This window comes from Dendrobates tinctorius, unplaced genomic scaffold, assembly GCF_039654945.1.
Source record: "Dendrobates tinctorius isolate UK_male_01 unplaced genomic scaffold, ASM3965494v1 ptg000173l, whole genome shotgun sequence".
Taxonomy (NCBI): Eukaryota; Metazoa; Chordata; class Amphibia; order Anura; family Dendrobatidae; genus Dendrobates; species Dendrobates tinctorius.
The window spans coordinates 6,417,191-6,444,118 of NW_027361840.1; the positions used below are offsets into that span (position 1 = coordinate 6,417,191).

Genomic DNA, 26,928 nt, shown 5'->3' on the forward strand with positions numbered 1-26,928 from the left:
ATCAATACAAAAAGTGACTCTCCTCTATTCTAAAGTATAGCGTCATTGCACACAGAGTGATCTATGTCACGTGTTTATTTCTGGTAATGTTGATGATTATGGCTTACAGCCAATGGGAACGCAAAAGTCATTATCTCAGTACATTAGAACACTTTATAACACCAGCCTGAAAAATGATTGTAAAATCTGAAATGTCTGTTCAGTAAATGCACTCAATACTTGGTCGGGCTCCTTCTGCATCAATTCCTGCATCAATGCGGCGTGGCATGGCGGCGATCAGCCTGTGGCACTGCTGAGGGGTTATGGAAGCCGAGGTTACTTTGATAGCAGCCTTCAGCTCGTCTGCATTGTTGGGTCTGGTGTTTCTCATCTTCCTCTTGACAATACTCTATAGATTCTCTATGGGGATAAGATCAGGAGAGTTTGCTGCCAATCAAGCCCAGTGATACTGTTGTGAGTTTGGGTCGCCCTCCCAGGGCTGTGGGGTACTCGGTACCGGGCCGGTCTCTCAGATGGGAATGTCACAGCAGCGGTGACCTGGTCCATGGCCCTGGGTGCCCAAGTAAAAGGGAGATTGAATGGTGGAATGTAGTTGATTAAATGAATAGTTTGTGACGCCACCTGTGGTGTTCAGCAAGGGAGATGTTAAGCCGACGCTGCATGCAGATCCTCTGGGACTGGTGGTATGGTGCAGCAAATATGTTATAGCTCCCCACAAGTGGAGCTGTAGTCCCAGGGCAGTGTAGATGTAGAGGCAAAGGGAAGGCGTAGGTGAGGCAATGTCGGGCACCAAGATGTAGCAGTGCCGGGTGTGTTGGCGCAGGAATAAGTGGAGGACACCAGAGCATGTAATTCCAAAGCTTTACTCACAGTCTGTTGTGCAAACAGGTGCCTGCCTCCGTGCCGTGTCCTACAGGTCAGGGACTCAGTCAACCTAAAGGCCAGATGAAAAACTCCTTTCCAACACTCCGCCAACATATGCCTTTCTGAACGTCTCCTCTTATAGTGCCTATAAATGAAGTACTCCTAGTACTGAGTTACACTGGAGTTCCTCCTGTTCTTATGAACTTTCCTTGTACGGCAGACAGCTGTAGCCTGCTTCGGGGACTCCTTGCTTCCTAGCCCCGGCTCACTTCTCTGATGCTGTTATGTCCCCAAGTCTGATGTGGGACTAAAGTATTGTTAACGTCTACTCCTCCGGTGTCTGTTGCAGGATCATTAGTATCCACACAACCTCGGGGACCGGGCCCGGGCCTTGCGCTTAGAACTTCTAGGAAGGGTTCTCCTCTAACCCACATCCTCTGTTCTCTTTTACTCCTCACGTTCCATAATAATCCTTTCTTTCTATGGAAAAATCAGGTTTCCTTTCTATGTCTCTTTCTTGTGCCAGCAGACCCAGGTCACTGTGGCCTGCTGCAGCACTTCCTTCATCCATCCCTCTCCCGGGGATCTTCTCTGTCTCACTCTCTGTCCTTCTGCATCCCAATCACTGAATTACTCCATGACCGACTGCATGACTGACTGAATGACTGACTGCCTGACTGACTGCATGACTGACTGAATCCTAAACTCTTCCCGCTCTTTGTAATATAAACTAACTCCACCCACCTCCCAGCATGTTTCGTGTTCCAAGCAGGGAGCCACCAATGGGTGCTTTGCTATACTCCAAGCAGGGAGCCGCCGAAGGTGCTTTGCTACACTACTTTGTGGTGTGGGGTGCAGGTGTTGGAGTGTGGTTGGGAGTCTCCACCTTACCTGGATGGTGGGGCACCACACCTCAGGAGGAGGTGCAGTACCTCTGTGGTGACTGAGCCTCAGGGGCGCCACATACCCCCCCATTAAACACAGCACGTCCGTGGGCTGCAAGTTAAACAAAGTTGGCAATATAGGAACATACAAAATTTTTATATTACATAATGAACATTCCTTATACTAAACTTCCCAATGTGGGAGGCACTGTTTCTTGAATGTTACAAACAAGTTAACTGCCTATCTATATTTAAAGTTATGCTACCTAGTTCAAAGTGCTATAGCAACAGATTCACTATCAACTTGAGCAATACATTTGCTAGCAACACATTTCTTTTCTGTTTATCTTTCACATTTTTATTTAACGCTCACATCTTTATTCAAACTCTGTAACACATTCACTATTTTTCTTTCTCAATTAGACCTTATAAAATCTGTCATTAATACTTTCACTACACACTATCACTGTCTAGTTCTTATTCAAAAATATTAAGCATTATTAATAAGGGCAAAGAGTAGACACTGGTCCGGCCATCATGTCTTGAAATGTCCTTATTATGAGGTAATCCTTGTTCAAGGGAAGGTTCCTATGTAAAACCAAGAGAGAGCACCTAAAGAGGTGCAAACTATTTACATTTACAGTTCTGGATCACTCAGGGTCCATGATCTCCACAGTTCAAGTGTAAAGGCTGCCAATGGAACTAGGCAACAACTGGATCAACAGATACCATAATCAAAAATAGAAAAAATATTAGAAAACTGAAAAAACAGGCACAATGGTGCAAATACCCTCCTGGGCAACAAAGTTAGTTTACTGTAAATTACTAGTGGTGATCCCCTCCTTGGGTTCTGGAAGCTGATTGCTTGGGCTGCTTCCAGGGGAGATGCTCTGGGTGTCCAGATGGGTTGAGGATGTGCTGATTCTCATATGGCATGGCTGCTGCCTGAGGTACAGCAGGAGTGGTGATATCAACGGTTGCTGGTGGCGTCTCTGCTACCAGGAGTTCAGTAGGAGTAGCAGCTGGTACTAATGGATACTGTTCCTCATTTGCAGGTGGTACTGCTGCTCTGGTGCATGGCCTGACATCTAGGGACACCGCGGCCTGTTGGCGTTGGTAGGCAGCTACACAGGGGCTTTGTGGCCAAGGGATTTCGATATCCCCAAGCGGCCTAGACTCTTCCAAGCCCTGAAGGTGTCGAATCGTGCACGCCTGGTCCAGCCGGACCCTTCTCAGCAAGGACCTCTTCCACCTCCCCATTTCCGACAGTCTAGTGCCCCCAGACGGCTCGTCCAACATCCCCATTTCAAGCTCCCGCAGGCCAGCCTCTGACAATGTAAATTCAGGGGGTAGCCCGTTAGGAGGGCCCGGATCTATACCTGGCACCTCCCGGTGGTGTTGTCTCGGGTCTGGTACAGGCACGGTGTGGTTCCCGGTGGCAGCGGCGATGGTAATGGCTGCCCGGGTAGATACCGGAGATGGCGGTGGAACTGGCGGCTCCCGGTCTGCGGGGGTCTCCGGTGGGACCTGCGCAGCCGCGTCAGGTCCAGGCAGGAGCTCCTCTTCCTCTGCTTCGGCTCCCTTGGCAGCATGGAGCGGCGGGGAGATGCCCACAGACCCTGCCGGGGTCATTGCAGCCATCTCAGGTGCTACAGGGTCTTCCTGGGGAGATCCGATGCAGCGGTGACAGGTAACGGTGTTGCTGGTACCGCAGGTGTAGGACCCTTCTGGGCACGCTGCAGGTTCAATGTCCATAACGCTTCCTGCCTCAGTCGCAGGCAGCACGTCAGCTGTGCTATCTCGTCCTCCAGCTGTTGGCGGTTCATCCCAGAGACGGGGTTGGAGCCTTCAGCCATGGCGCCGGGGAGGTTCAACTCAACCTCTGCGCGCTCCGCAGGCCTCCTCCCTTCTCCTTCCAAGATGGCGTTCTGGCGTTCTTCTTCCTGCCTAAGCTCTTTTCCCGCCACTGGCCTCCGCTCCTCCTTCTGGGGGTGGCGTCTTCTTCCAACTCCTCCATACCAGGCCAGTATACGAACCCCTCGGGGGGTGGGCCATGTTGCTGTCGCATAGAAGTTCAGACAGGGGAGGCCCAGGACAGTTCGCGGTCTTTTCTTAGGACCACCCATGTTGTCACGCCCTTCTTTACCCCACTAGCGGCCATTTTTAGCGTTCATTCTACAGTCTATTAAATTGGGTCTTCTGCACATTTTCAAAAACTTTGAGTCTTAGGCACACAGAACCCGATGGCATCGGGTCTAGTCATCCTGTTCGTGACGCCAAGTTTGGGTCGCCCTCCCAGGGCTGTGGAGTACTCGGTACCAGGCCGGTCTCTCAGATGGGAATGTCACAGCAGCGGTGACCTGGTCCGTGGCCCTGAGCGCCCAAGTAAAAGGGAGATTGAATGGGGGAATGTAGTTGATTAAATAAATAGTTCGTGACGCCACCTGTGGTGTTCGGCAAGGGAGATGTTAAGCCGACGCTGCATGCAGATCCTCTGGGACTGATGGTGTGGTGCAGCAAAGATGTTATAGCTCCCCACAGGTGAAGCTGTAGTCCCAGGGCAGTGTAGATGTAGAGACAAAGGGAAGGCGTAGGTGAGGCAATGTCGGGCACCAAGATGTAGCAGTGCCGGGTGTGTTGGTGCAGGAATAAGTGGAGGACACCAGAGCATGTAGTTCCAAAGCTTTACTCACAGTCTGTTGTGCAAACAGGTGCCTGCCTCCGTGCTGTATCCTCCGGGTCAGGGACTCAGTCAACCTCCAGGCCGGATGGAATGCTCCCTTCCAACACTCCACCAACATGTGCCTTTCTGAACGTCTTCTCTTATAGCGCCTATAAATGAAGTACTCCTAGTACTGAGTTACACTGGAGTTCCTAGTGTTCAATGTTATTATGAACTTTCCTTGTACGGCAGACAGCTGTAGCCTGCTTCGGGGACTCCTTGCTTCCTAGCCCCGGCTCACTTCTCTGATGCTGTTATGCCCCCAAGTCTGATGTGGGAATAAAGTATTGTTAACTTCTACTCCTCCGGTGTCTGCTGCAGGATCATTAGTATCCACACAACCTCGGGGACCGGGCCCCGGCCTTGCGCTTAGAACTTCTAGGAAGGGTTCTCCTCTAACCCACGTCCTCTGTTCTCTTTTACTCCTCACATTCCGTACTAATCCTTTCTTTCTATGGAAAAATCAGATTTCCTTTCTATGTCTCTTTCTTGTGCCAGCAGACCCAGGTCACTGTGGCCTGCTGCAGCACTTCCTTCATCCATCCCTCTCCCGGGGATCTTCTCTGTCTCACTCTCTGTCCTTCTGCATCCCAATCACTGAATCACTCCATGACCGACTGCATGGCTGACTGAATGACTGACTGATTCCTAAACTCTTCCCGCTCTTTGTAATATAAACTAACTCCACCCACCTCCAAGCACGTTTCATGTTCCAAGCAGGGAGCCACCAATGGGTGCTTTGCTATACTCCGAGCAGGGAGCCGCTGAAGGTGCTTTGCTACACTACTTTGTGTTGTGGGGTGCAGGTGTTGGAGCGTGGTTGGGAGTCTCCACCTTACCTGGATGGTGGGGCACCGCACCTCAGGAGGAGGTGCAGTACCTCTGTGGTGACTGAGCCTCAGGGGCGCCACATGTACACCAGATATTGGTACTTTTGGCAGTGTGGACAGGTGCCAAGTCCTGCTGGAGAATGGCATTTCTATCTCCATAAAGCTTGTCGGCAGAGGGAAGCATGAAGTGCTCTAAAATGTCCTGGTAGACGGCTGCACTGACTTTGGTCTTGATAAAACACAGTGGACCTACACCAGCAGATGACATGGCCCCCAAACCCTCACTGATGGTGGACACTTCACACTAGACCTCCAGCAGCTTGGATTGTGGCCTCTCCACTCTTCCTCCAGACTCCGTTACCACTGACAACAGTCCAGTTCTTCTCCTTGGCCCAAGTAAGACGCTTCTGGTGTTGCCTATTGGTCATGAGTGGCTGACACAAGGAATGTGACACTTGTAGCCCATGTCCTGGACACGTCTGTGTGTGGCGGCTCTTGAAGCAATGACTCCAGCAGCGGTCCACTCCACCACATTTTTAGTAATAAAACTTATAGGAAAAAAGCGCAGATAGTGTCTTATCTCACAATTTAAAAGAAAAACATACCTACAAAGAGCTGCTCACCTGATGTCAGTGTATTCACAAGCGTATAATGCCGGCTGCTGCAGTTCCAGGGGTCGGCCTACGACCATAACAGAATTGTTATATAGGAAGATTTGTGGATTGTAATCCGCACTGCCAGCAAATTCAAAACCAGACGTAGTGAAGAAGAAAATAGTGGTTTATTCAACGCGTTTCGGAGTCCATATGACTCCTTCTTCAGGAAATACCACAATATTTCCTGAGATAATGACTTTTGGGTTCTCATTGGCTGTAAGCCATAATCATCAACATTACCAGAAATAAACCCGTGAGATAGATCACTCTGTGTGTAATGACTCTATAGAATATAGGAGAGTCACTTTTTGTATTGAAGAAATGAAATAAATTAACATATTGATGATATTCTAGTTTTATGAGAAGCACCTGTATTAGTTTTAGATGTGCGGTCCATTGTCTTTTTTCTCCAGTTATGTTGACTTTTCTTTCCATCTATAACTTTTCTATTATTTCTTTCACAGTTATGAAATCTGGTGAAGATCTGATGAATCTTAGTTCTGCAGCCGTAATGGAGAAAGAAGAGTGTGATGTGCGGGGTGATGAGCGGTGCACAGAGGACGGTCCCACAGGTAACCACCCCGGTGAGGAGCCATCACTAAATAAAGCAGAGAAGAGTCACGTTCTCCTCAATCTCCAAACCGGACAGTTCTGAGCTGGAGGTTTTATGTTTTGTGTTTTCTCCATTTCTTCAGCCGTAGATTTCCCCATTCAGATAAATACAGGTGATATCTGGTGATAATGTGATAGTGCTCTATGATAACACCGCAGTGCAGCTATAATATGGGTGTAAGATACAGCGAGAACATGGTGGTGAGGAGCGTGACCGGAGCCGATATCTCTATCATCTACTGTCACTACTGATGACGATGAGGATGTGTCCAATTTTGGGACTATGGAGCCATTAGCTGTTATTAGACACATACTGTATGTAGTGATGTTCGTGTAGACACAGCTATACCGGAGTCTGCTCACAGCTGTCTCTTCCGATTACTTCATAGAAGTTAACATTCGGCCATAGGTTTATCTCTTCTTTATATGGGGAGAGAAGAAATCTGCTCTGAGACTTCTCTGCCAGTGATTTAATATCCAAGAAAACAAAAGCATCAGACGTTTGAATCCAGACTTTAGGGAGAGATTGAAGATTACCACATACGAGGGGCGATCCAAAAGTAATGATAATCAATAACAAACACAATGAATATAGTCAAAAAAATGTTTTATTTTTCTACATAGTCTCCTAACGGTTTTAAATACAAGAGTTAGGACTGTCCCACAAGGGTTGCCGTGACGTGGCGGGATGGCTTCTACATTATTTTGATCAAAATTATGTTAACTAAATACCCTTATTATTACTATTATTACTACCTTCATGCAATTTTTGCAATATATTTTTTTACTTTTTTTATTCCAGGATATTTGTTTTGTGTTTTGTTTTTGTTTTTCATAGTCTCCTAACAAGTCTATACATTTAGTCCATCTCTTTTCTAAACTTAGAATTCCCTTCGAAAAAAATTCTTGATCTTGACCCTCAAAACTCCCCAACAGCGGTTATCACGTCGCTATTGTCGGCAAATTTCTTGCTCCGGAGGTGTTCCTTGAGCCGAGGAAAGAGAAAGAAGTCACTGGGGGCTAGATCTGGTGAATAGGGGGGGTGTTCCACCAGTTCAAAGCCCGCTTCTTGAATGGTAGCCATGGCAACTGCAGCTTTGTGAGCCGGTGCGTTATCTTGGTGAAACAGCACTCCAGCCCGCAGTTTGCTGCGCCTTTTCTCCTTGATAGCCTCCCGCAATCTTCTTATTTGTTCTGCGTAGTAGGAGCCCATAATAGTGGCTCCCTTCTCCAAATAGTCCACCTTAATTATTCCTTCAGTATCCAAAAAAACGGACGCCATAACCTTCCCTGCTGAGCTTGACACTTTGAATTTCTTCGGCGTCGTTTTGTCGGCTCGTTTCCATGTCATCGATTGTTGTTTAGTTTCGGGATCAAAGTGGTGGATCCAGGTCTCATCCATGGTCAAAAAACGTGACAAAAAATTCTCCTTGTCTGCTTGGAACTTTTCGAGATTTGCTATTGAAATGTCAACTCGTTTCTTCTTTTGCTCGTCGGTTAACATTTATGGCACCCAATGCGCGGAGACCTTTCTCATATGCAATTCTTTTTCAAGGATTCTTTGAATACTGCCATATGAGATCCCTGTGACCTCAGCTCCATGCCTGATAGTCACTCTTCGATCTGCCAACACAACTTCTTCAACTTTTTTCACGTTTTCTTCATTGAGGGACGTGGATGGGCGTCCTTCGCGATGTTCATCTTCCGTCGATGTTCTTCCCAGCTTAAATTCCTTGGCCCAGCGTGTAACTGTGGAATATGGAGAAGAGTCCCCCAATGTTTCCACCAAGTCGCTGTGTAGGTCTTTGGTAGACATTTTTTTCAAGCAGAGGTATTTGATGACAGCTCTGAGCTCATTTTTTTCCATTTTGATGTTCACTCCTTGGCAGTTCATATTCAAATGAATGTAGCTCCCGGGAATCGTGGCCTATTTAAGTGATTTTTTTTTTCCTGGACTAGTGGGTACCCAAGAGAGAAGAAAACATTTTATTTTAATTTCTGTGTGCAATAGAAATAACCGATTTCATTACTTTTGGATCGCCCCTCGTACACACTAGATGGTTAGAAGATTCTGATATCTTTAACCTCACGGTTAAAGGGGTTTTCCCAAGAACAGAATATATAAAAATATTCTTGTGCTGAGTGTTACGGAAACTTGTTGTCAAGGGCTTACCACAACAGAGCAGAGCCAGAAGACGTCTGGTGGCTCCTACTAAGCTGAGAAGGAGCACTTCTCCAGTGTATTAAACATGTTTATTTCTTCCAGCAGAACATGGGTTAATCAGCCATGTTGGAAACTCCGGCATTCAGCTGTGCTCGGTTAGCCACTCCTTCTCCCTATAAAATCTGGGCTCGATTACCAAATCCTCATCAGAGTTAGCAATTACTGCATGACATTGGATTGGGAGAAGTTAGTTTTGAGAAGTAGTGCTGGACGAGTTTATAAGCGACTGTTGTCTTGTTTGTACACTTGGTAATTCCTTATCCTTCCCTGTTTTGCTCTCTTCCCCCTCCCTACACACCCTGGTGAATACCTCTGTTATATGTGAGTGTATATTTTGTGTGTGTGGAGTTTTCAGTTTACCCTTGTCTTGTTACCCTGTCTGTCGGGTTGGTGTACTGCGGTGAACAGTAGCGCCCTTCTTCCTGTGCGGGGGAAATGGACAGACTAAGGGCTGATCTAGGAGATAAAGCAAGGGAGGAGGCCCCGGCATCTTTGCCATCTGAAGTATCCTGGGCAATAGGGCGAGCTAGGATGCCCCTTAGTGTTAGGGCCAGGAAAGGTGCCCCTGGTCCCAGGTCAGTCGCCAGTCGAATCGTGAGACTTGTTCAACCAAGTCAGGACCCAAATCATCAACTGATTTAAGCGCAAGGTTGTTTGTTGGCTTGCTAGCAAGGAGACAACACAAGCAGTGATGGGTGAACCCCTGTTTTTTGGGTCCGACAAGATTGGCCAAACAGTTAAAAAAGTTTTGTTCAGGTACCAGAACAGTACCCGGACCCCATTCACGTGAATGACGGGCCCAAACACCATATGTTTGCCACAATGTCATGAGCATGACTGCGCGGCAAACACTGCCTCTGATCAGAGGTAAGATTAATACCACCAGTCAGAGAGCTGCGGTTCCCACACTGTCATATGACAGTGTGAGACCGCAGCTGCGACCAGAGGTAAACATTTTACCTCCTGTCACAGACGTCGGCTGATGGGACTAGTACTCCCATCAGTCTACATCTGCAGTTGCTGATAACAGTGAGTAGGCGCAGCTGATTGGAGAGTTCATCAGCTGGTGCCTCCGCTATGAATAAAACAAATTAAATAATGGCATGGGTTCCGCTGTATTTTTGATAACCAGACAGGCAATACTGACAGCTGTGGGCTGATACCCTCAGCTGTCAGCTTTATCAAGGTTGGTTATCAAGAATAGAGGGGTCTCACTCCATTTTTTTAAAATTATTATTTAAATAAATAATTTAAAATTTATCTTTATAAATTTATCCAAGTTTAAGAAGATAGCTGGGGGCTGGTATTCTCAGGCTGGTAAGGTGCCATGAATATTGCCCCCCCTTAGCATAAAAATAGCAACCTGCAGCCGCACCAGAAAAGGCTAATCTATTTGATGCACCAATTCTGGGGCTTTGCTCAGCTTTTCCCACTTGCCCTGTAGCGGTGGCAAGTGGGGTTCATAATTGTGGGGTTGATGTCATCTTTATATTCTCAGGTGACATCAATCCGACGGGTTAGTAATTGAGAGGTGTCTATAAGACACCTATCCATTACTAATCCTATAGTGATATTGTAAATGAACACACAGAAAGAATAATGTCCTCTATTTGAAAAGAGCACACTTTTTTACTTTTTTAATTAAAAATATCAAACACAGTTATACTCGCCTAACGCCCATTCCATTGAAATCATCACCTCCTGTAAAAGAACAGAAAATAATAAACAACAAAAATACTCACCTAACACCCATTTCATTGAAGCCATGGTTTCCTGTAAAAAAAACAAAAGTAAAAAACAACCATATCCTACACCAGTCCAACGTTCTGTCCCATGCTGTAATCCATGTGTGCGATAAATAGTTTTCTACCTGGACAATGCCAAGATGCGGCTGCCCAAGCATAAAACCACTGAGGAATGAGCTGTTGCGAGCACATTACCAGTGACTAGTGGTGATGTCATGGAGGTTACCGTAGTTCACTGAGGCTGCGATCCCAGCCGGGCTGATATGCAGTGACCTCACTGAAATTTCTCACTGTGAACTGCGATGAACTCACTGAGCTCATTGCTGCACAGTGAGACTTTTTCTCACGGTGCTAGTGGTGAGGTCACCTTAGTTCAGGGTCCCATCTGGGAATGCAGCCTCCTGCTAATGGATGATCACTAGATGATGCTCCCAGATCGGCCAGGCAGGAAGCCCTGGATGTAGCCCTCGGCTCATGTCTCTCCCTACGAGAACAAGACCGGGGACCGGGACTTGCAGATGTCCTCGAAGATTCCGATGATAAGGGAGAGCACCATCTTGAGGACCAAGACCAGGAGCCCCTCCTGTGAGATCTGGACATCTGACGCACATGCTTGGAACGCTTGCTGCGTCGGTATGAGGACCCAGACGAGAATGAGCTGGATACACGCCTTCAACCCCTATTTGATTCAGCTCCATGTGACATGGCTGTGGCCAAAACAGCAGAGGCCACATGGGGCAAAGTAGGAGCTACAGGGACCTCAGTATCCTCTTTATTAAATTCAGCAGTGCTGGGTACAACACCAGCAGGAGGAATTACACCACTTGTTGGTAACTGGGGATTTATTTGCAGTGGTTCAGGAGGCTCCTTTGCAGAGGTAGAAGTATTGCCTCTGGAAACCATCTGCTCACCATATGGGGGTTGAGGAGTAATATATAATGTCTGCTGTAGGGTTATTGATGGCGTCTCTTTAATGGTGCCGCACACACTGAGGACAGTGGATGCCAACATGTGGGGACTGGATGGGGGAAAGTGGTGTGAGCTCATCTGTTCATTCACCTTTTGTGTCCGAGGATCTCCCTCTTCTGGTGAAGGAAGGTAGTGAGGCTGATTTGGATGAAAGAAAACAAACACCTGATCAGGTTGATTGTGACTGGGTAACAGGAATATCAGACTGGATATAAGGCAGCCGACGCCCTTCTGAGTGGCTGGTGATTTCTCTGCTGGATTCTTGGAGTCCAGTCTGATTCCTGCTTCCCAAAGATAAGTTTTTGCTCTGCTATTGAACTTATTAGTTTTGGTTTTGTTTACCTTGTTTTTTGAGTTCAGCCATCACCGGCCGGAGGTGTGCTGGATTCTTATTCCTTGATTAGTGTTCTCTTTTGCTCTGCTTTCAGAATATTCTGAGTGCTGACATAGGGTTTGAAGTCTAGTGACTTCAGGGTCCTTTTTGCTTATCAGTTGTGTTGGTAATATTTTAGCAGGGTTTTCTCGGATTGCAGACAGCAGCTTTTCTGTCCTGTCCTTTTTAGTTAGCTTGGGCCCCATCGTTTGCTCAACCTATCTTTCTATCTGTGTTAGTGTTTTCATCTCGTTTCACCATCATTATATGTTGGGGGCTGCCTATTGCTTTGGGGTCTGCTCTGGGGCAGTCAGTTTTTCCCTTTTCTCTCTTTAGGCTTATTTAGATCTCCGGCTGTGACGAGGTGTCTAGGATCACCGTAGGAACACTCCATGGCTACTGCTAGTTGTGTTATAGGATTAGGGGTCTGCAATCCGCTAGCTTCCAACCTCTCTGATTTTCTGGGCTGAGCTTGTGTTTTGTTTTTTGCTCCTCGGTGACTCAATCATAACAGGAAAGGGGGCGGAGCAACACTGCCTGTTTGGCACGCATGTAGTCGCCCAGCAGACAGAGGAGCAGAGAGTGTGGGTGTAGAGGAAGTTGTCGGAGCTACCTCATCTTCACAGCGTGCGTGTAAGCACCCGACACCCAGAGGAGTAAGAGGTATGGGTGGAGGAATGATGGACAGAGGATTGGGGGGCAGAGCCCCATTGTCTGCACTGCATTCGTGTAAGAGAAGCAGAGGGGAAGGGGCTGAGACGAACAAGAGGATGAGAACGCCTTGTAGACCACCGGCCTGGTATTGCTTCGGCAGGGGATGGAAGGTGAGTACTAAGCCCTGAACTAAGAGCACCTTCCTGTGCCACACTGGCACGCAGCAGTTTGATAAGAGGGTCAGACATCACTTAACTCTTAACCCAGAGTATGAGATAGCGGGGCGCTACAGTCAGAGGCACATTCCTTAATCAGTGTCATGCCACCCATTACAGCCAGAATTGTCAGCCAATTCTTCAGAAAGTGCTGTCTATGCCTCCAAGGCCTTGGTTATACTTCCATTTGGCGCTGTATTATTGGGAATAAAAATGCCAAAATAAAACAACCATGTAACAGACACCTTCCATGTCTACTAGCGACATATATAGAGCCATCCTATTCTGCCATGCCATCAGACTGGTGGGCTCCAGTTGTTCAGCTTTCTCTTTAATAGCATCTCGGCTGTAATGAACAGATCTCTGCTGCTCATAGTAGGTGTACTGGGTGGGCCATTTTTATGGATAGACCTGGGTGGGCCATTTATAAAGTTGTATCCAAAATGGCCGACTTCAAAATGGCCACCATGGTCACCACCCATCTTGAAAAGTTTTCCCCCTCCCATATACTAATGTGCCACAAACAGAAAGTTGATATCACCAACCATTACCATTTTATTTAGGTGTATCCATATAAATGACCCACCCTGTAGTTTATCCAATCAGCATTCTCATTTATGGTCACCCACTGAATTGTAGACTCCCACCCAGTTGTTATTTGATTACTGGATTGAAATTCATTGGGAACTCCTCGGGGGACTCCAGTCTCATACACATAGATGCTAGAGTCAAAGGATCGTTTCGGAGACTCCCTTCTTGCGCTGGCATGTATTCGGGCTTTCTCCAACCTTTTCCATGTAGACGGCAGGTGTCAGGGCTTTATTAGTTGGATTAAGGCACACTCCCCTTCAGTGTTACGCAGGGCTGTGGAGTCGGAGTCGTGGAGTCGGAGTCGGAGTCGGTGCTCATTTTGGTGGAGTCGGAGTCGGAGTTGGACTCAGTATAAAATGTACAGACTCCGACTCCTAAAATATATAATAAATTGGGTACAGTAGTTCAATGCAGGATGTGCTGAATATTTTTTCATAGGAATTTGGGAAAGTTATGAAATGTCCTATAAATGGCTGTTCTATTCCTGATCTAAGGCTAGATTCACACACAGCATTTTTGCTGCGTTTTTTGTGGATACATTTTTCAGCTGCAAAAGCAGATCAGATTTTAAAACACCCGATCACCTGAAAGGTTTTTGAGCTCATAGATAATATTTTCAATATCAAAAGCAGATTAGAAATCTGCTCTATCTATATATCCATATCTGTCTATCCATATCTTATCTGTACCAAAAAGAATGAAAGCCGGGTAGCACACAGACTAACACTTCCTGCCAGGCAAAGGATGAGGAAAGAGCGTCTAAAACATCATTAACAAGATATTTTGTAAGTGACAAAGTTACTGTAACAATGACAGCAGATATGTCTAACAGACAGCTCCTCCAGCTTGTTGTGAAGGACGGTGTACGATTATCATTATTTGCACGACCAGCTTTTATAGCTCTTAATGGAGAAATGGCCGCAAACTTGGTGTTTCTCTGGAAAGAGAAAGTATTAGAAAATTAGTGATTGAAGAAGCCCTTAAACAAAAGGAAGATCTTAAAAAGACTCTCAAAAGACGCTTCATGTTTCTTACAATGGACGCCTGCACACGTCACAGAGTGAACTATTTTGCCAACAATGTTCGATATGTTTGTGACAACAAAAATTGTTACCAACACGCTGGCAGTAACAGATACTAAAGCTCATCACAGCAGCCAGTTTCTCCAGGCCTTAGTGGAAAAAGTTCTGCAAGATTACAAACTCAAAAAAGAACAGGTTCTTGCTATTGTAACGGACAATGCTTCAAACATAAGTACAATTACACTGATGAATGAGAATAATGAACAACAGCTAGAGGAACATTTAGGATTCAGTATGTTTGAGATGGAAGGCCACAGTGCTGTTCATGTAACTGAGGAACAAACAGATATTACAACAGAAGAACAGCAAAATTATGCTGTAGAAATTGATGATCTTGTTGAAGCTGCTTCAAAACACTTTCCTATTCATCACATGCGCTGTGCTGTGCACACGCTGCAGCTGGCAATAAGAGAGAGTCTGCAAGAGGGACATGCTGGAAATCTGATTGGAAAAGTGAGGAAATTGGTTATTGCCGCCAGAACCCCTAAAATTGATTCCATCTTGAAGAGACGTTCTGGAAAAGGGCAATTGTTGATCAAGCCACTCGGTGGGGCAGAACTTATTTAATGATTGAGCGATTGCTTGAACTAAAACCGTTTCTTATAGATATGGCGAACCCTCAGGTAACCCTAAATGAAGGTCAATGGACACAGGTGGCTGAATTGAAGGAATTGCTTAATTACCCATTTACCGTGACTAAAAAATTACAAGCTGAGGATTTAACTCTTGGCATTTTCATGAGGGAGTGGAAGAACTTGCTATTTTGCTGTTTAATCGCAGACGGCATTTCTGCTTCAATGAAACGGAGAGAGACACAGCTATTGGAAAATAAAAATTTTCTGGCAGCTGTTTATGTGGACCCAAGTCATCGTATACTGCTTAATAATCAACAGCTTACTAAAGGAAAAGAAGCTCTGCCTGAGGTAACAGTTAGGAAGAGTGGCCTACAGGAGGACTGCCAGGCGCAAGAGGACTCGGGTCCTGACAGTGCTACTGCTGCCATATCTTCAGCCTCATCAGATTTGACTTTGACAAGTATTTGGATGACATGGAGCAGGCAAAGCATTGCCGCAAGGAAAAAGATTTCACTCCGTCTCCTATAGCAAGCAGATTGACCATATTTCAGCAAAATGTTTCACTTGCTCGCAAAGAAATAGAAAAATTCAACCATTCATCAAAACTGACTGTGCATGAGGCAATTCCTTTATACCCGGAAATTATTAGAGATGTTGCCCATGTGGTTACGTCTTTGCCTCCAACCCAAGTTAGTGTAGAGAGGTTGTTCTCTAGCCTTAAAATTATTAGGTCAGATGTGAGGTCATCTATGAAGGAGGATCTGATGGAGGCAATTCTATTTCTTAGAACAAATTCATAGACTGCACAAATGCTATTTAGTATGTTTTTGTTGAAAACTGCTTTTTGCCACTTATAGTTTATTACATAGTGTTATATATATACTGTATATATATATGTAATCGATATTAAATAGTGTATTACATATTTACAATTTATTACAGTTTTTTGTGTTCTAAAGTTGTATTCCAAAAAATATTATGTTCTATCTAAATATCTTGATTATTGTATCATAAAAATGATTTAATGTCTGATGTTCACATTGTACTACAATAAATTTTTCACTTAAATATAAGCAATATATGTGGGAGTCGGAGTCGTGGAGTCGGAGTTGGAGTCAGAGTCACAGGTTTGGCTTACTGACTCCACAGCCACGCCCACAGGGCCCTTATCTTACCATGACCACATAACCTCCATATGTCTTCTCTCACGGTAGTCTGGTTTGTCCAGATGTTGGTGTGGTTCTCATGTACGGAGATGTCGATCCTTTCTGCTCATGAGTCCCCTTGAAGTTTGTCATAGTCAAGTCCAGTAGCTGGGAGCACAAACAAGTCTAGCTGCCCAGATTAGGCTACTTTCACACATCAGTTTTTCGCCGTCAGGCGCAATCCGGCATCGCGCCGGTGCGCCGGATCTGGCAAATGTTATGTAAAACCGGATGTGACGGATCCGGTTTTCTGCCGGATCCGTCTTGGTCATCAGACAAAAAACCGGATCCGTCTCATCCGTTTCATCCGTTTTTCCATCCGTTTTCCACCGGATTACGCCGGATCCGTTTTTTAAAAACACCCCTTGGGGGTTTTGAAACGGGATTGGCTGCTGAAATCTATATATACCGTGTTCCTACAGCCCATCTTTGACAGGTTGTAGAGGAGAAACTGCAGGCTGGAGAGAAGAGCAAGTGACTGGCGAAGATGGATGTTGTGATTGCAAATATTTTGAAGAATTTGTTGGATTTTACAGCGGAGGCGAACCGTTTGAGGGTGATTGTTCTGGAGAAGGAGAGAGCGAGACAGCAGCGCATCAGGCATCAGCGACGCCGTTTGCGGATCCACCCCATCACAGCCAAGAGAATGACGCGTGGGGTCTATTCTACACTCTGCATGGACCTTAGACGAAACCCGGAGAAATTTTTGGGATATGTTCGGATGAAAATGGAGAATTTTGATTACTTGGTGGAGCGCATTGCACACCTCATAAGAAAATCGGACACCTATTGCCGCTTCTCCGTTTCACCCGCAGAGCATCTGATGGTGACTCTAAGGTAAGACACATTTATTGGATATGCTCGCATCAGAGCACACTTTCACTGCAATCTTGTTGGTGGTAGTTTGTATCTCCAAGTGTTAGAGCTGAGTTTTGGTATGCAATGCTGTGATTTTTAACTAATTTATTGTTTTTTAATTCCCCACAGATTTCTTGCAACTGGAGAATCCCTTTCGTCACTGCATTTCCAGTACAGACTCGGGATTTCCACCATATCTGGAATAGTGAAGTACACATGCCGTGCACTGTGGGACTCCTTAGCTGAAGAGTTTTTACCAGAGCCCACAACAGAGAGGTGGATTGAAATTTCAGAAAAGTTTCAACAGATATGTCAGTTTCCGAACTGCTTGGGCGCTGTGGACGGAAAACATATCCGCATTGTAAAGCCAGCCGGATCGGGATCGGAATATTTCAATTACAAGAAATATTTTTCCATTGTCCTCATGGCCATCGCTGACGCCGAATACAAATTTATTGCTGTTGATATTGGGGCCTATGGCCGCTCCAATGACTCTCAAGTTTTCAAACTGTCTGCCATGGGGCGTAAACTATATGGAAACACCTTCCAGTTCCCACCACCTAGACCGCTGCCGCAAACATCTGGTCCCCCTATGCCATTTGTCTGTGTAGGGGATGAAGCCTTCCAGCTGTCAGAACACCTTTTGAAACACTACTGTAGCAGAGGATTGACAAGAACAAAACGCATTTTTAATTACCGCCTAACAAGAGCAAGAAGAATGGTGGAATGCTCCTTTGGTATTCTGACAGCCAAATGGCGGGTCCTATTGACTGCGATCAACCTCAAGACAGAAACTGTGGACGAGGAGATCAAAGCTTGCGTGGTACTACATTTTGTTATGTGCAAGGAACCCATTTCCATTGAGGACTCGGAAGAAAGCACCTTGCAAGATTACCACAACATTACCAATCGAAGTTTTGTGACGGTGTCACGAATGAGGGACAATTTTGCACAATACTTTGTCACCCCAAGGCAGAATAGACTGGCAGGATGATAGAGTTTAATAAATTTCTGCCCTTAACCAAAGTTGTGTACCTTCTGTACCAACAGTATATACCTTTTCCAAACAAAGTTGGCTATCTTGTTGTCTATCTTGTCGTGGTTTAACTATTTTTACCTTTTGCCCACAGTTGTGTGTTAGGCAAAGTCTTTCACCTTTTAACCAAAGTTGTGTACATTGTTAGGAAATCGCCAACAAGATACCCAACTTTTGGTAAAAGGTGAAATACTTTGTGTAAAGCACAACCAGGAACACAACTGTGGGCAAAAGGTAAAATTTAATGACCTTTTACCCACTGTTATGTACCTTGTTTTGTATACCTTTTGACAGTTTGTCTACCCTGTACTTAACCTTTTTTTAAACCATATTTTGCCGCAGAAATAAAACACAGACAACCAGTGTAAACCAATAATTTAACTTTTATTGAAAACTTTTGTTTTTTATTAAACTGTAAATGTCCCAAAAAAATTTTCATTTTTATTTGAAGACACACATTTATAAGTTAGTGTAGTGTGGGGTGGAAATACTGCTGGAGGGGCTGCGGGACACTTCGACACTGGGAGTGTGTAGAGAGGACTGGGATCGTGGTGGGGAAGGAACAGTTAGAGGTGAAGGGGTGGAAAAAGCAAGAGAATGGGTGGACATGTGGGTAGCAGAACAGGTGGTGGGTGGTGGAGTGATGGGTTGGGCAGGGACTGGAGTAGCAGATGATGTGGTTGGGAAGTGGTAGGGGGACGGAGTTTGGTACGGGGAAGGAGCTTGGTAAGGGGCAGGTTGCTGGAAGTGGGGAGGTTGCTGGTACTGGGGAGGTTGCTGGTACTGGGTAGGTGTCTGGTACTGAGGAGGTGGCTGGTAAGGAATAGGAGGGGGAAGAGGGACAGTGGCTGGAGGGGGTGCAGGTCGAGGAACTACTGTGGTGGGAGGTGGAGGTTGGGAGGTAACCTGCTGTAGAGCACCGTGGCACGAATGCATTACATGCATCTGCTGGGTAGGAGATAGCATTGTCATGCGCTCCACAACAGACCTGAAAAAGGTGTGGTTTGGAGAAGATCTTGCTTCTGAATGCATTGTTTGCGGAAGTGTCTTCAACTCCAGAATGCCGGAGTTGAGCTGTTGAAAGCCTACGGAGATTTGCTCTGACAAGACTTTGAGACAGTTCTGGAAAGATGCATTCAGATGCAAGAACTCTGGGGCATAGCTCTTTTCCTGACCCCTCTGCCGCTGCCGCCCAGTACCCGCAGGTGTACTAGAGGTGGCAGGGGCAGAAGGGTGGGGTAAAGGGAAAGCGTTCTCCTCACCAGCAGCTTCATGTAATGTAGGTGGCCATGATGCTCCTGCGCTGGTGGATGGGAGAGATGGATCGAATGTGAGGGAAGGTTGGGAAGGTGCAGATGTGCCGGGGTGCTTGAAGTGTCCCTCTGTGCCGGTCTCCTCAGGGATCGCTGCAGAAGGGTCCAACCGTGCAGGCTCCCGAGTGCTGGTCACCGTGCTGTGGAATAAAGAGAAAAAAATTTAATTAATATAGTGACATGGCATGGCGCTGGCTGAAAAAAATTAGACATGTAAAAATTATTTTTTGACATGGGGTGTGTAATATTTACCTTCTGGTGACCATTGTCTCCCGGAGGAACGACAGGGCTCGGGCGTACCTGTACTTGCTCCTGCGTCCACCAGATCCACTCGGGGCCCGCATCTCTTTATTGAACTCCTTCTTGAAACGATCCCTCACAGACCGCCACCGCTTCACAATTCTCTCCCCTGAAACAAGAAAGCACAAAGTGGTTAGTATACAACATCAGTGTTTCCCAAACTCCAGTCCTCGTGGTCCCCAGGGGTCATGTTTTCAGGATTTCCATAGTGTTGCTCAAAAGGAAAGCCTGAAAACATGACCCGTGGGTACCACGAGGACTGGAGTTCGGGAAACACTGCTTGACATCAAGCAGCTGAAACTGTATATACTTACGCTCTTGAATCTGGGCCCGAGCATCAAGGTCCTCCCAGCGGTCCACAAGGAGCGAACAGATTTCCTCCCAGAGCCGTCGGGTCACAATTAGATCAGCATGCCGGCGGTCAGCCATATTCCAAAGCGGTTCTTTCTCTAACAAGATCGATGAGGTGGTCCACATCAATCCCTCCATCCTCACCGTCAGAGTAGGGAGCACGCTGTGAAGGCTGTTAAAGAAAAAAAGAAAAATAGCATAATTAGCCTCCAGACTTAAAGAAATGAAATAAAAAGTGCAAAAAAAAACAAAGCAAAAATATTATACTTACACGCTGGTGACCGCCGCGTCGCTGTCGCCGACGACCCTTGGAGGCACTGCGAGGACCTCTTGGCCGAGCACCAGATTGGGAAGACTAGAAAAGAAAAGCAAAAAAATTATGTTTGGATGTAGGCTTATGTGTTTGCTGTGTGATATCTGCGCTACATTGTTTTCAATGTGTTGTGTGTAGTGTGATGCTGTGTTTCTGTATTTGATGCAGGAAACTTACCAATTGTGAGCCCACTCCAGGTGTCTGTCCACCCCTTCCTTCTTCATCTGGGAGTTCCTCTTCAGCTTGTGATTCCTGTTTTGAAATAAAAGCCAATGAATAGACATATATTACAGAGATGATGGATTTTGGAAATACAAACTTACCGTCAAACGCTGACGATGTGAGGGAGGGCTCCCAGAAGAAGATGTGGTGTCCTCCTGCTGGCCAGTCTCCACTCCTGCTGCTGCTGTTGCTGCTGCTGCTGCTGTTGCTGCTGGTGCTGCCGGTGCTGCTGCATCAATAGGGCGTCTTCTGCTGGTGAATAAAGAGAAACAAAGGGCCACTGAATATATTGATATTCCATGGCCCTAGTTTTGAGGAATGGGAGATTTGATAATTACCGTCTGTCATCTGCTGGTGGACTCCCCTCCGCATGGTCACCATGGTCCCTTCGCTCCATTTGGGGTGGTGGTGCTGGTGGTGCAGTTATCTCCTGCCATCTCCTGCGGCTGGCTCCTCTCTTGGGTGGCATGTTGGCTGTGGCTGAGGGTCCCACAGTCATGGTTTTATATATGTTTGCTGTGGGCAGGGCTACTGAGCATGCGCAGACCAAAAAACCGGATCCGGCACATTGCGGCGCTCATAGACTTTCATTGTGTGAAAAAGCCGGAAGCGCCGGATCCAGCGTGTACAGCTTTTTCGCCGTAGACAAAAAACGTTACAGTTGCCGTTTTTTCCAGACGCTGGATTGCGACACATTGCCGGATCCGGCCAAAACCGGACGAAACGCATGACCATCCGGCGCGATCCGGTTTTCGTAAAAATAGCCGGATCGCGCCTGACGGCGAAAAACTGATGTGTGAAAGAGGCCTAAGCGATCACCTGGAGTGGGACGTCTGGTTTATTCATGGGTGGAAAGAGCAGGGGTTTTGCCTTTACCCTCAGTAGGTCGGTAAGAGCTGTTTTTATTTAGGCTCTTAGCTGTGTATCTTATCTGATCTAAGCACCAATTCTTTTCATCGTACCCAATTTCTAGGGCCAGTTCGTCTTCATACATCAGGTGTACCTAACTGTGGGTCATAAGGATCCTAAAGTTGCTCCACCAGGGATTTCCATTTTTCGCTTCTTATTTATCTTATTGGCTTGGGGCTTTTGTACTTTTATGGAGAAGTGACCGATAGGCTATGTTCACACGTTGCATTTTTTCAGCTTTTTTTAAGGCAAATTTTCAGCTGCGTTTACAGTACCAGCAAAGTCTATGAGATTTCAGAAATCTCATGCAAGCACCTTATTTTTTTTTAATCTGAATTTTGTCAAAGAGCTGCATTTTTGCAAAATACAGCATGTCAATTCTTTCAGCTTTTTTGGAGCGGTTTTCACCCTTCGAAAGCAATGGGTAGTGCAAAAATGCTGCAAAAACGCCTAAAAAAAATGACGCAGGTGTCTGGTTTTGCTGCGTTTTTGCTGCCAAAGCCTGCTGAAGTTGAATTAGGTTATTTTTTTCTGCCCTAAACTTTATCAGCATTCACAAGAGACAAATGAACACTGACAAAACCGCAGTAGACAAACGCAGCAAAAACGCGTCAAAAAAACGAAGCAAAATCTGTTATTTTGTAGTTGCTTCTTTAATGCCAAGAGAGCAGGTTTTGCGTGCAGAAAAAAAATGCTGCAAAAACGACGCAACATGTGAACATAGCCATAGGGTCTGTACCTAATACATCGCCTTCAATGTCATGTAATCTTTGGTCTGTAATCTGGGGTTTCTTTAAAGTAATTCACAAATCATTACAATTATCTGCCTCTGTACAGGTATTATCTGGTGTGTTTGTGGGTATAAAGCAAATATATTTATCTGACTGTGTGAGTCTGGATGCTTGATTTTGATTTTTGCAATAACCATTCAATAATCTACAGAAATTTACTTGTACTGTAGATTCCTGTCCTTCAATAAATGTTATATTTGCTACAGGATACCCCATTCTAGTGTCTTTCCAGTAGGTGGGGCCCGAAGTCTAGATCCTCTGTACCCAACTCCGGGTGAAGGATCCAGTTCCCTGGAGGCACAAAGCACATCATGTGAATAATGTCATGCATTTATGTGTGTGTATATACTGTATATACACACCGCCAGGGCAACAAAGCTCCTGGAGTGGTCTAGCCAGTCTCCAGATCTGAACCTCACAGAAAACCTTTGGAGGGATTTGAAAGTCCGTGCTGTCCAGCGACAGGCCTAAAACATCGCTGCTCTAGAGGAGGTCTACATGAAGGAATGGGCCAACATACCATCAACAGTGTGCGCCAACCGTGTGAAGACTTACAGAAAACGTCTGACCTCTGTCATTGCCAACAAAGGATATATAACAAAATACAGAGATGAACTTTTGTTAATGACCAAATACTTATTTTCCACCATAATTTGCAAAATAAATTTTCCCAAATCAGACAAGGTGATTTTCTGGATTTGTTTCCTCATTGTGACTCTCACAGTTGTGGTCGACCTATGAGGTCAATTACAGGCCGCTCTCATCTTTATAAGTGGGAGAACTTGCACAATTGGTGGCGACTAAATACTTTTTTCCCCACTATAAGTGTTGGGATTTGCCCGCAAGGGGAGGACTTAGTGAGAGAGACAGTGTAACAATGTAGCAGGGGGTGAAAAGAAGAGCCAAGAAACATGCTAAATATCTGGGACCACCAATTAAATATTCAAAAGTGCAAAGTTTATTAGAGTCAACGCAACACCCAAAGATTAAAAACATTTAAAAACAGATCATGTGATACATACCCCATAATGTGGTCAGCTCCCCGGACATGAAAGCACCAAAATACAAAAGTCCATAAACAGGTAATATGATGATAATAATGATAATCCTATTCAATTTTTAGGATTATCATAATCGTCATCATATTACCTAGACATAGGCCTATTCACATAGACCCTTTCTCCAGTCTGGGCCTCCTGAATGAATCCATATCCTTTGGCCAAGTCGAGGTGCCAGACCACTCCGCTGGTCATTTAGCCAGGTACAACTCCCTCGCCGGGGCGCTTCAAGTCTCTGACAATGCAGCATTCCTGTCGCTTCTTTTCCCGGATCACACTCTGGATCCATTGAACCTCTTCTGCAACGGACCTCCGGGGCTCCTCCACATACGCAGCACTGGCACCGGCCAGAACAAGTGCAGGCCGGGAGGAAACAGGTGCCACCAACAACGGGGATGACGGTGGAGACGGGGCGCGACCAGAGAGGATGACAGAGCCACAGAGGGTGAAGAAACAGTGGTCAGGCCGGTAGGTCGTTCGGACAGAAACTTCCTACTCACTGCCACTGCATCTGTTTGTAAGAGGTTCGTCGGATGCAGTGAACAGCAGGAGGCAGAGAAGGGGTTAACAAGGTTTACTAAGGCAATTATTGAATATGAGTTCAAGGAAATCTTCCGCGCAGGGAGGTGTTGAGACAGGCAGTGAAATATAAAATAAAACACAATAAAAGTAAAAGTGAAGATAAGGACTTATCGATTAGATCTTATTGGAGAACGGTTGGTACAGTTCCCAACGGCGTTGTAGTCCATGAACAAAGTCTTTGCCTTTGTGGCGTAAAAACGAGATGCACTGTCTCCTGACCGTGCCAAAGTATCCCGCTGTGTTGGTCTTGGGTCCGTTTAACTTGGGTCCATTAAACTTCGGATAAAGTTCCTGCTGTGGGTCATTGAAGCGTGACGCGACACGCCGGGAGCATGATGTCGTACAGGCTGCAGGTATGACAAGGCCTCGTACAGAGTCACAGCCTTTAGGAAAGGTCGTTAAATCTGCTGCACTACCCGTTAAGGGTCTCGTACGTGGGGAGGAACTGGATACAGTACTCAAGTAGGGAACAGTCTGAAAAGGATTGGCTTCAGTGGCAGTAGATGAGGAGAGGGAGTCAACCTTCGTCCTGCTCTGCAGTCGCCTTCCCGCCAAGTCTCTCCCCTTCCCGCGCTCCTCTCCTTTTAAGTCCCCCACGCCCCCTTCAGTCAGGTGCTCGCGCTCTTCCCGCCCAGGCAAGTCAGGCACGTCAGGCAAGTCACCCCCCTGCAACAGTGGTGACAGCCCTGATCGTTCCGGCTCCAGAGCGTATTTCTGTCTGCTGGCACTATTCCTGTTCACCCCCTTACATGGTGACAGTCCTCCTGCGTGGCCATGGAATACAGGGATGGTGACCGCAGCAAATACCCTGCAGCTTCTAATGTCCTCCGGGCTCCTTCCGCTTCTCCAGTTCCGCGGGTTCCTCATTCTCCACTGGCCGCTTGTCTGACTGCCGGAAAGGATGCCATTCCTCAAACTCCTCCACCAGGCTTCAAAGCTCAGGCCCATCTCTGCCCAGGCCACAGATCGTGTCCAGTCCTGATGGCCAATGCCACCATGGAAAGATGTGCTGCGCCTCTCCATCACGTCCAGCAATGGCATTTCGTCCATTAACAGGTAGTCTCTCTTTGCCAGACTACTCCCGTTCGTGGGTGGAGTCACTTCCTGCTGCTCCACCCATTTTTCCAGACTCTGCTGCGAGGAAGGGAACTCTCTCTTCACCCACACCCATTTTGGGTGGGCATCCATCACAATGGGGTGCCGCCTTCTCTCTCCTGGCGCCAAATCTCTGGCATGACGCCAACGAAAGGCGGCACCCTCTGTCATTTCCACGCCACTGACCTCTGTCATCTTGCCAGTGTTTGGCGCCATTTTACAGTCAGTGTCAGCCGCCATCTTTGACTCTCTCACGGCGGTCAACATTTCAAAATCATTGTCAACTCTTTCACGATGGACAACAATTCACAAAGCTCGAGAGTCTTCTCCATCAGCATCTCAAAATCACTTTCAGCTTCTCGTCTGGTTCCAATTGGGAAAGTTGCAGGGAACGCCATCTCAGCTACTCCCACCCTGGTCACAGACCCGTATCCTTCTCTGTTTGTCAGTCTTGGGGTTTCAGGGCTGCTGAATCGATCCTGCCGACTACGCCAAATGTAAAATGGTGGTACATGGTGGTAGTCGCGGGCGAGTCCACTAAGGCATAGTCAGTCCACTCTCAGGCCCCTTGCACATGAAAAGGCAGTCCTAGTCCCACACCCAGGTCACAGTGGGTTACCTCAGATGGATGGCTCCACTCCATGCCAAAATGGATGCACCACACATCACACTCTTTAGGGCCCAACAGTGGCAACTTGGTTTTAATAAAGGTGTAGTAAAGAAAACGATAATGGTTTCTGATTTGTTCCAATTCACAGCAACGGCTGCAGCAGCAAAGTCCATAACTCCCAGGGAGATCCCAGAAGCTGAAAGTCTCTCAGAGGACACGTATACAGTCCTTGTGAATGCTGCCCAATGGTCTCCTGGCTGCTCTGTCCACTTCAGGGGTAAGGCAAGCTCCCAGCAGGAGAGCATATCCTGCCACAGGCACGCCTGCCCTGCCTCTGCTCTGGAGACAGGGACTTCCTGTCAGCTTGGAGGCTGCTGGCTCAGTCCCCTAAATTAACCCTATCTTTCCCTACTCCAAACACATCTATATATTACATGGTACACTGGTAACACATTAAAACATGGCAAACACAGCACATGCATTAATATACATAGCAAACATTACAGTACAACACGCATAAATGACCACATACAGGGAAGGAGAGAGGGAAGGCAGGGGAGCGTGTCTGCCATCTCCTTACACCAGGACTGTGCTTCTTGAATAGAGTTAGATAGATTTGGGATTGTTAGAAGTGTGCATTGCTGCCAAGGAGTGATCCACAGCTGGAAGAGAAGAGACTGGAGTGAGGAATAGTGAGATCGTAAAGAGAGCTACTGAGAGACCTTCCTGAAGGCGATATCAGATGAGACGCCGAGTTACTAGAAACCTGAGAGCTTGCTAGTGCCAAATGTGATGGACCTAAGGAGGACTGAGAGCGTGGGACCAGCGGGGGTTCCGAGTGGTAGATCCAGAACGTCTATAGTGGTAGGACGTAGAACAGATGGGTGAGTAGCAAGAAACTCGCTCATCAGGACTGCGGCCTAGAAGCTGGGTTATGGTGACATACAGGCGAAACGATAAGCTGCAGAGCCCTGAAGTAGCCAACAGAGGAAGGATACAGTGTGAAAGAACCCTGCTTAAGGCTGTGCACCCGCTATCCCTTGTACATATCAAGTTCAGTAAATTCCCCATGTTTGAACAGATGTCTCCTGTATTATGGTAATCTGTGGAACTTGTGGTCCTGGCCAGCCAACACCATGTGCTAAAGGCGACCTACATGGGCGCAAGGCCCACACAACAGCAGCGCAAATGCAGAGACTGGTGGCAGGCTGGGGCGGAGGATAGCGTGCTGTGGGTATTTAGGAGATGTGGCTGGTAGGCGGCGGAGGTGTGCTGTACTCACAGGAATG

General features: G+C 46.5%; 1 protein-coding gene across 1 annotated transcript in view; it reads left to right on the forward strand.

The window, feature by feature from the left end:
* Positions 1–26,928, forward strand: part of LOC141054001 (uncharacterized) — a 155,696-nt gene that overhangs the window by 120,354 nt on the left and 8,414 nt on the right. The gene's annotated exons all lie outside the window — the stretch shown is intronic.